Genomic DNA, 9965 nt, shown 5'->3' with positions numbered 1-9965 from the left:
TTTATCTCATCAGAATTGTAAATTTACTTTTATTCCATTTGCACATTGCCTTTCATAATTTCACTGCCATTAATGTTGTTTCTCGCAATCGAGCGGAACATTTCCACCAATTTTACCATACGAAAAGAAATTGACGATTTAGAAGAAGTAACAATGATAGCAGAATTAAAGGAGCTCGAATGGAACTCGAGGAGTTCAGTGCTAATACAGGAGTTCAACATAGGGACTCGAGTTGATTAGCTAGTAAATGGAAGAGAAGAGATGCAGCAGAAGAAGGAATGCAATTGTGCAGAATGTAAGTATATGTCTGAATGCATAAAATAAATCCAATTACAAGTGTATATATCGAAATGGACTACTAATCTGAGCTGCTTTCTAACTAACTCCTCCTTCACCACCCCTTTTCCTCCTTCAACTAACTCTAACTAAACCAACTAATCGAGCCGATGTGGCACTTATGAGCTATAGCAAAATGTTGTTATAAAGAACATATAAAAAGATCGGTTCTAAAAAAACTTGGTCGTTATAATAAAGTGTTGTTATAAAGGATGACTGTTATAGAGAGATTTGGCTGTAATTTATTAGTTCAAATTACTCGAGAAAACACACAGAAACTTTTAGATAGGAACTTCTAAGAAATTAACATAAGCTAGAAGTACGTGATGATGTCCTTGATGTCGAGGCCGGATTCAAATAAATGTATGTGCCTTTTGTCCAAGTCGACTTGCAGGCAAACACCAGTACGACAAACCGTATCGTGCAACTAAAACATATTCATATCCTTCAATCCAAAAAACATCAAGGATATATTGGTTTTCCCCAACCAAAATCAGCATCCTGCATAGGGAACCTGCACAGACTTGAACACGTGACTTTGTCAGCGCCATCGTTGCCTCCCCATTTCGGTGCTTGAAAGCTTTCATTATAGATAAGTTAGCCATGTGAGAAACTATCTCGTCTGGCGAAGCTCCAGCACACGAATTCCCCATTTACTACTTTCGAAACTCGGATTAGAGCTCTCCATAACAGTGCTGAGATCATCTCAACTCTTGAACATTGAAAATTCAAAGCACCCGAATCAATGAAGCTTGCGAATTTCTCTCTGAGCCACAATATAGAAGCCTCTTTGATAACAAACCTCTTGGAGACAAATTTATCTTCTTTGCTTCCTTCTTGTGGAATAGGAGGCTTGAAGTACCTGTTAGGATGGAACATAAGTAGGTCTTATGGGAAGCTATCAAAACAAACCTCGAGAAACGATAAAATAAGATAACAAAAGAGAAATATACCAAAAGAGACATGAAAACTTTAATGTGGTTCCATCAATTGACCTATATTCATGAGCGGAGATGAGCATTCCACTATATAAAAGAGAGGTCAAATATCGAGGGAAATAACCTCACAAAATTCACTCTAAAAAGAGGTTCACACAAGTGGCAGGATGACACTCTTGTCTCACGAGTTCTTTCTCTAAGCAAAACTCTCTAACCCCTTAGGACTACACTGTGAATGCTACCAAGTGAGAAGGAAGGAACATAAATATATACGAGACCAACTTCTTTCTCTAAGAAAAGGATCAACCGAATAGGAGAGATATATATTTTCCTTTTAGGAAAAGAACAAAAATCAGTTATGATAAACGTATTGCGCTTCCTCAAAGGAAAACTCAATTATGGTAAGAAAATCAAGCAAACACCTAACAGTGCCTTGATAAGTCTCTTGTTGGGAAAATATCACCACCATTGAAGCTCAAGAAATTGTTGATCTTGTCGATAGGAGTCCTCAATCTACACGCAATTGCCCACTCAAAAATAGAGTGCATGATTGTGAAACCGTCCATTACAAGGTGCGAGGCACTAATTCCTACAGCCAGGCTGCCACATTGAAACTTCGTAATTTGGACAGTGAAAATTGGTGCGGTGTACAAATTGGTATTGTCCAAATCCTTGATGTTGTACGGCCAGAAAAAGATCGTCAAATCATGGCCATTGCATGCTACATGCAGAGGCAGAGCCAAGATTTTAAGTGAATGGGTGCATTATTATAAAAAATAAAAAAGTAGATGTAGAATTTTAATTTGATGAGTTTAACCTTTAGGTTCTTACCATTAACTTAGTACACTTTTGAAATTATAGGTTCAAAAAGTAAATTCCTTTTACAATTTTAGTGATTTTCACATAATTGATCTCTGTGTTGAAACCCGAAAATGTTGGGATGGTTCGACAGTTTACTATATGCTACATCTTCCACGGTTACGTGTTTTAATATAGACATTTAGTATAATTATATAAAATTTTATGGTGATAAAAGTAGAATAGAAATTTCAAGCTATCAAACATCGCATTTTGAAAGATACAACATAACAAAGAAAGAAGCAAAAAGAAAAAAATACCTTGGGCTCAATTATAGAATAAAAAAAATATATATATATATATATAATAATAATAATAATAATAAGAGAAGCGTGGAATTTGAATTACTGATTTCACTTGTAGAGGTGCACCAATAATTATTGCACCATAGACACTTTGAGCTTGTGTGCACACGCCTATATTGAAGTAAATTTCTACAAAATGTACCATTGCTATACATGATCGGGGGAGAGGAGCATGGATTCATGTGAACCCATACCTAGGCTTGGCTATTCGGTCAATTCAGTTTTAAAGTTCGGTTTGGTAAAAGTGATAACCGAACCAAACTGAAATTAGTTCTCGATTGTTCAGTTCATGCCTTATCACCTTGGGCTTTTTCAATGTTTTGGATTTGTGTTGTTCATGACAAAACCACCATCTATTTTTAAGAAAATCAAAGATTAATTGGCACTTTTGTTCCTGTTTTGTGTTAGTGTTTAACTTTTGTCCCTCATAGCAAAAAAAATTTTGCGGGTCATAAGTTCGCTTGCTAAAGGGTAAAAATTAAAGACCAGCCCGTTTAAAGGATAATTCATGCAATTTCATCAAAAAATGCATCTTATTCCTCCCGCCGTCGTATCCTCGTAGTTTTCTTAATTGATTTTGGTCGTTTAATGTATTTCTTCCTCATGTTTTTAACTTGGGACATAGCGGACTTATTAGGGTTCTGGACGCAAGAGTAAGAATTGAAGTGCAAAAGCTATCTTTTTCCACCATAATCCACTAGTATAGATGAGGCTTCCCTTGCCTAAAATAGCAAATAAGTTGAATTCCCAATACCGGCATCTACCATCTAATAGACCAGCAAATCTGTTTTGGAAAGTTAAAAAATGACGAGCATGCGTAATTTTGTTTTTTTGTTTTCCACCTTGGATCGAGCTTCTTAACAAAGTTGACTACGTACCCAAGGGCAGAGGCGAATCCAGCATTTCAAGAGGATGGGTTCACCATTTATAGTGACATCAAATTGGCAAGCAAAACGTTTAAAGGGTGCTTAGAATTCTTTTTTTAAAAAGATGCAAAAATGCATTTAGTGGGTTCGATCTCGCAACCTTAAGGGATTAAACCCAACACTTAACTAGTGCTCCATTCAATCTTGTTTGACCATGTGTTCCTTCAGTTAATATTAGCTATATCTTCAGAATTATATACATAATAAAATTTAGTCGAGTGACCATGGGTTCACGTGACTCATTTTTTCTATATAAATTCACCCCTGCCCAAGGGCACTTGAACCTGAAACCTCTGATTAATTAAGGATGAAATAGTACTTACCACTCCATCACAACCCTTGTTTTACGAGCATGCGTATATTTGTATAGAATTTGAACCATATCCAAGTCTTCCCTACAAAATATTTTCTCAACTACTTTGAGAAAAAAAAATTCATTTGCGTAATTGGCCTTCACTGTTCTTTTGATGACATGGTGATGAGCTAAGCATATAATATAAACATTTCTTTGAACATGTCAAAAGGTCATGAGATGACATTTAATCAGAAAATATTGAAAAAAACTGCATGAATAAAGCACTAACAACAACGCACAAAGCCAATCGCAAGGTAATAACCGAATTATTTCTTTATAAAATAAAAACCAAACCGAATAAACGATATTTCAAAAAATCAAAACCGAAACCCAAAAATAAAAATATTCGGTTCGGTCACTTTTTCAGTTTTAATCGAAATGTGCCCACCCCTAGACCACGGCTACGTGTTTTAATATAGACATTTGGTAAAACAAACTAGAATTAGCTGCAAATCTCATCGCTATCGCTAATCTATCGCTAAAATTTCTAGTAGCTAACATTTTTGGATAATATGTTACTTATCCGTCGTTAAATAGGATTAGTCGCGAATTTTGTTGTTTAGCTACAAAATTTATCTGTCGCTAATTCCTGTTTTTTAAGTGGTGATGCAGATTCGCACCTGATTACCTGTTTGATGAAATTGTCCAGCTTGCAATTGACCTTTGCTTTGGTATAGGGAACGCCTTGATCGAAGCAAAGAACATAACACTCGTCTTCAGCGTACCTTCCGGTAGCTGTATAAACGCGAGTTAATATCTTAGAAAAAGACTGCTCAAGCCGCTCCTCCATCTCCGCATAAGAGATATAGTTGTTATTATTGTTATTGTTATTGTTGTTGCAGCAATGACGATAGAAAAGGACAAAAGGGGCATGTTCTTTGTTAGCTATTTGGTCAAAGAATGAAAGCTTGTAACATTGAAGGTGTGGGGGAGTTGGTGACCATGGCTTTATGAGCCTTGTGGATAAAATCTCTACTTTTATACTATCCATCTTAGATTGATGGAACTGAAATATGATCTCTCTCTCTCTATATAGGCGAAAGAACCTGCTGTGGTTGCTTTTGTTTCCTTCGAAGAAGCGTTAATGGTCAAAAACACATTTGAACTATCACTTTTTCGCTAGTTTCACATCCCAATTATGAGCTGTTCCTTTTTCCTACATGAACTACTATGATCATCTATGTATTAAAATCCATCTCGAGTTTAGGTGTGTATTAAAACACACCTCGATATTTTCTACCTGAACTGTCGCCATCTACTCAACTAGATGTGTTTTAATACATAGATAGCAACAGTTCAGGTAGAAAAAGGGAAAAACTAATAATTTGGGTGTAAAACAAACGAAAAAGTGATAGTTTAAGTGTGTGTTTTATCATTATCTCTTCAAGAAATAATCGGGAATTAACTCCTCAAGACCACTCAAGAAAAGGAAATTATCTATCAAAATCACTTTAGTTTAGGACAGTAAAGTCACTTAAATTTAGATGATTGTCTACCAAAACCACTTTTCTTTAATTTAGACAATAAAATCATTCAACTAATCCTTTGTTGCTCAAAATATAATGCCAACAGGTGCATGCAGTCATTTTCAAGCACCCAAAATGTGACTTTGCAACCCGTGTTTTATTAAATAGTTTCTTTGTTTTTTCAAGTTGGACCAAGACCCATTTGATTAAAAAAGATATCCAACAAATTAAATAAGCTATTCAACAAAGCAGCAAAAATAATAACAACAACATACCCAGTGAATCCCACAACATGGGGCCCAGGGGAGGAAGTGTACGCAGCATCTTACCCCTACCTGGGGTGAGGTGAGAGGGCTGCTTCGGAAGACCCCGGCTCAAGAAAAAGCATAGGAAAGGTTATATACGGGCAAACAATTCAAAGCAATTATGAAAATGAAAACAATGAAAGTAAATAAGCCATGATAAACCAACAGATACTCGCAGAAATCAAGGGACAAGAAACTATAGAGCAACACAACTACTCGTAAGAAAGGATAAACGCGACTACATACTAGCCTTCTACCCTAATATGAGTCCTCCATACTCTCCTATCTAAGGTCATGTCCTCGGTAAGCAGGAAATGCGTCATGTCCTGTCTAATCACCTCTCCCTAATACTTCTTCGGCCTACCTCTACCTCTTCTGAAACCGTCGCTAGCCAGCCTCTCACACCTCCGCACTGAAGCTATTCAACAAAGCAACTCTCACAAATAGCAGATTGCCAAAAATTAGGACTGAGCATCCAATCGAGCAACTGTGTAGCAAATTAAATATAATGAAGTTTAATATATATACTCATAGTGTAAAAAATATTGAAATAATGCAAGTTATTTGCTGTAACAAAATAAGATAATCTGGTAGTGTAAAATAATTTTACACCAACGATATAAAGAAATTGGTATAAGAAGTCAACTTCCACTGATTAAATAAATTTATATACTATCAGTATATATGCGAACACGCATCCACATTATAAGTGAGGATTCAATTGAACTCCTGGCTTTCGACGCGGAGCATAAATTTATGTGTAAAAGTTAATAAAATTGCAATATATAGTAAAAATGCACCCATAACTTTAAAGATATAATGGGTTCAATACCAAAAATCTTAAGATTAAACCTATAAAATGTAAATCCTGAATCCGCCTCTGATAAAGAGCATATATCACAACGGTGCAGAAGCACATCAACAGGTTTCACGTTGATAAGTTTTTTTATGTACACTATCTAGTAATATCTCTATTAACATATCTTTCTCGTTCAAAATATATTTAGTTAATACAATAACGACGACATCACATCTCAATCTCGACAGATGCAGTAAACTATATTTGATTAATACGTTGTCTAAATTATAAGACGTAATTTTAAAGTATGTTTTTGCTTAGTTGTTTTGGTTGGGCTTGGGTCTTACTAGTTGATTAACTTGGGACATAGCGGACTTATTAGGGTTCTGGACGCAAAGAGTAAGAATTGAAGTGCAAAAGCTATCTTTTTCCACCATAGTCCACTAGTATAGATGAGGCTTCCCTTTATCCCTTACCTAAAATAGCAAATAAGTTGAATTCCCAATACCAGCATCTGCCATCTAATAGACAAGCAAATCTGTTTTCGAAAGTTAAAAAATGACGAGCATGCGTAATTTTGTTTTTTGTTTTCCACCCGGGCGCTTCCTAACAAAGTTGACTCTATCTTTCAAAGGCAGAGGCGAATCCAGCATTTCGAGAGGATGGGTTCACCATTTTACAGTGACATCAAATTGACGAGCAAAACGTTTAAAGGCAGCTTAGAGTTCTTTTTTAAAAAAGACGCAAAAATGCATTTGGTGGGTTCAATCTCGCAACCTTAAGGGATTAAACCCAACGCTTAATCAATGCTCCATTCGGTCTTATTTGACCATGTGCTCCTTCAGTTAATATTAGCTATATCTTAAGAATTATATATATAATATACCGAGTTTAATTGGGGAACCATGGGTTCACGTGGCCCATTTTTTTAATAGAAATTCGCCCCTGCCTAAGGGCACTCGAAGAACCTGAGACCTCTGATTAATTAAGGATGAGAGAGTACTTACTACTCCATCACAATCCTTGTTTTACGAGCATTCATATATTTGTATAGAATTTGAACCATATCCAAGTCTTCCCTACAGAATATTTTCTCAACAACTTCAAAAAAAAAAAAAAAAAAAGTCATTTACGTAATTGGCCTTCTCTGTTCTTTTGATGATATGGCGATAAGCTAAGCATATAATATATCTTTGAACATGTCAAAAGGTCATGAGATGACATTTAATCCGGTAATATTGAAAAAACTGCATGAATAAAGCACTAACGAGAACGGACAAAGCCAATCGCAAGGTAAGAAACAGAAAGAAAAAATGAACATTTCGGTTTTTCGGAATATAACCGAATTATTTCTGTGTAAAATAAGAAACCAAACCGAATAAACGATATTTCCAAAAATCAAAACCGAAACCGAAAAATAAAAATATTAAGTTCGGTCACTTTTTCAGTTTTAATAGAAATGGGCCCACAACATACACCTAGCACTAAAATCAAACTAGAATTAGCTGCAAATTCATAGCTATCGCTAAAATTGCTTTTAGCTAACAGTATTTTTTGATAATATGTTACTTATCGGTCGCTAAATAGGATTAGTGGCGAATTTTATTGTTTAGCTACAAAATTTATCTGTCGCTAATTCCTGTTTTTTAAGTAGTACAGATTCGCACCGACCTGTTCGATGAAATTGTCCAGCTTGCAGTTGACCTTTGCTTTGGTATAGGGAACGCCTTGATCGAAGCAAAGAACAGAACGCTCGTCTTCAGCGTATCTTCCGGCAGCTGGATAAACGCAAGTTAATATCTTAGAAAAAGACTGCTCGAGCCGCTCCTCCATCTCCGCATCAGAGATATAGTTGTTATTATTGTTATTGTTATTGTTATTGTTGTTGCAGCAATGACGATAGAAAAGGACAAAAGGGACATGTTCTTTGTTAGCTATTTGGTCAAAGAATGAAAGCTTGTAACATTGAAGGTGTGGGGGAGTTGGTGACCATGGCTTTATGAGCCTTGTGGATAAAATCTCTACTTTTATACTATCCATTTTAGATTGATGGAACTGAAATAAGCTGAAGAAACTGAGCCTTGTAGCTAAGATCTCTCTCTCTCTACATATAGGCAAAAGAACCTCCTGTTGTTGCTTTTGCTCCCTTCGAAGAAGAGTTAATGATCAAAAACACATTTGAACTATCACTTTTTCGCTAGTTTCACACTCCTACTATGAGCTGTTCTTTTTTCCTACATGAACTAGTATGATCATCTATGTATTAAAATCCATCTCGAGTTTAGGTATGTATTAAAACACACCTCAATATTTCTTACTTGAACTATCACCATCTACTCAACTAGATGTGTTTTAATACATATATAGCAATAGTTCAGGTAGAAAAAGGGAACAACTAATAGTTTGGGTGTAAAACTCACGAAAAAGTGATAGTTAAGTGTGTTTTTGATCATTATCTCTTCAAGAAATAATCGGGAGTTAATTCCTCAAAACCACTCAAGAAAAGGAAATTATGTATCAAAATCACTTTAGTTTAGGACAGTAAAGTCACTTAAATATAGATGATTGTCTACCAAAACCACTTTTTTTTAATTTAGACAATAAAATCATTCAACTAATCCTTTGTTACTCAAAATATAATGCCAACAGGTGCATGCAGTCATTTTCAAGCACCGAAAATGTGACTTTGCAACCCGTGTTTTATTAAATAGTTTCTTTGTTTTTTCAAGTTGGACCAAGACCCATTTGATAAAAAAAGATATCCAACAAATCAAATAAGCTATTCAACAAAGCAACTCTCACAAATAGCAGATTGCCAAAAATTAGGACTGAGCATCCAATCGAGCAACTGTGGAGCAAATTAAATATAATGAAGTTTAATATATATACTCATCGTGTAAAAAATATTGAAATTGTATACGGGTAAAACTGAGGACACAGGCACACTCGGTTTCCCGTTGTCATGGTTATGCTCGGTCACAATACGACCGTCTCACCGGGAACGAGGCTTCGAGCTCGGGCTAGGATGAGGCGATAAAGGAAGGGCGATTGACTGCCATTAGCGGGAGATCGAAATATCCGTCCTCACCCGGATATTTCGGCGTCGATCTCGGCAATACAACTATCACGTATTTACTTGTTATTTAGAATTGTACTAGGATTGAAATCCTCTACTATATAAAGAGGAGGTTGTCATTTATGAAAAGGGTTGGCAATAGCAAGGAGAGAAATAGTTTACATCAACAATCATAAGAATCTTATTAAATCAGTTTCCATCTGTTCTTAAGTTCATTTTTATTACACCTCGTGAGAGCTTGTAACAAAAGGGTATCGACCTCGGTTTCTATACCCGAGGCCAATACGTATTTAACATTTGGTTAGATCTGCTTCTTTGTTCATTTTCTTGACATATCTCGCTATTTAATCTTGAATTGAATTTAGCCACATATCTTTGGCATCACGTACAAATTTAATTGTTCTCCGTTTTAAGGTTAAACAGTTTGGCGCCCACCGTAGGGCCTTAGATAGTAGTGGCGGTTCAATACAACATTCTGGCCACACTCGATATTTTACACTTGTTCTTTAGGGTTTGATTTGGCAGTATACCGAAAATGTCGAATTCCCATTTCGTCAACTCTCCAAGTGGAACCAAGCCATCAAGAGCATGACGACGGGAC

At 35.9% G+C, this 9965-nt stretch overlaps 1 pseudogene; it reads right to left on the bottom strand.

The window, feature by feature from the left end:
- Positions 1-649: 649 nt before the first annotated feature.
- On the bottom strand, positions 650-8378 carry LOC132038191 (stemmadenine O-acetyltransferase-like; annotated as a pseudogene).
- Positions 8379-9965: the final 1587 nt, after the last annotated feature.

This window comes from Lycium ferocissimum, chromosome 11, assembly GCF_029784015.1.
Source record: "Lycium ferocissimum isolate CSIRO_LF1 chromosome 11, AGI_CSIRO_Lferr_CH_V1, whole genome shotgun sequence".
Classification (NCBI taxonomy): Eukaryota; Viridiplantae; Streptophyta; class Magnoliopsida; order Solanales; family Solanaceae; genus Lycium; species Lycium ferocissimum.
The sequence above is the reverse complement of the archived record's forward strand: the minus strand, read 5'-3'. Positions and strand labels throughout refer to the sequence as shown.